This window comes from Myotis davidii, unplaced genomic scaffold (assembly GCF_000327345.1).
Source record: "Myotis davidii unplaced genomic scaffold, ASM32734v1 scaffold648, whole genome shotgun sequence".
NCBI classification, from domain to species: Eukaryota; Metazoa; Chordata; class Mammalia; order Chiroptera; family Vespertilionidae; genus Myotis; species Myotis davidii.
In genome coordinates, this window is record NW_006299603.1 from 846896 (window position 1) to 847618 (window position 723).

A 723-nucleotide genomic window follows, 5' to 3' on the forward strand; every position below is an offset into this window, starting at 1 on the left:
TTCCTCAGAAAACAGAGATGCCCCAGACACAAAGCTTTTAGCCCTAGACACTGAGGAAGAAAGTGAAGAAACAGTGAAATAAATTACACCTACCTTAGGTGAACAAGCCTCAATAACTGAAAAAAGACTGAAATCATATCAAGTGTCTTTTCAGACTACAACTTCATGAAACTAGAAATCAACTACAGGAACAACATTGGAAAGCACATAAATATGTAAAGACTAAATAGCATGCCACTAAACAATGAATGGATCAAAGAGGAAATCAACAACCTTGAGACAAATCCCTTCAATAACTGGTGTTGGGAAAACTGGACAGATAAATGCAATAAATTGAAACCGGACCACTTTCTTTTCTTAAATATGTTTTTGTTGATTTTAGAGAGAGAGGAAGGGAGAGGGGAAAATAGAAACATCAATGAGAGACAAAAACCCATCCATTGGCTGCCTCCTGCACACCGCCTCCTGGGGATCAAGCCTGCAACCCGGACATGTGCCCTGACCAAGAATCGACCCCCGGGGACCTCTCAGTGCATGGGCCACCCTGGCCAGGAGAAACTGAACCACTTTCTCACACCATATACAAGAGGTGAAAGGAGTCAGAGAAAGATAAATACTGTATTATGTGTGGAATTTAAAAAAAAAAGAATAAACAAAACAGAATATAAACCACACATATAAAGAACAAGCTGATAAAAAAAAAAAAAGGAAGAAAGAAAAAAA

At 38.7% G+C, this 723-nt stretch overlaps 1 protein-coding gene across 1 annotated transcript in view; it reads right to left on the reverse strand.

Annotated features, from left to right (window-relative positions):
- XAB2 (XPA binding protein 2) overlaps window positions 1-723 on the reverse strand; it is a 23640-nt gene that overhangs the window by 16408 nt on the left and 6509 nt on the right. The gene's annotated exons all lie outside the window — the stretch shown is intronic.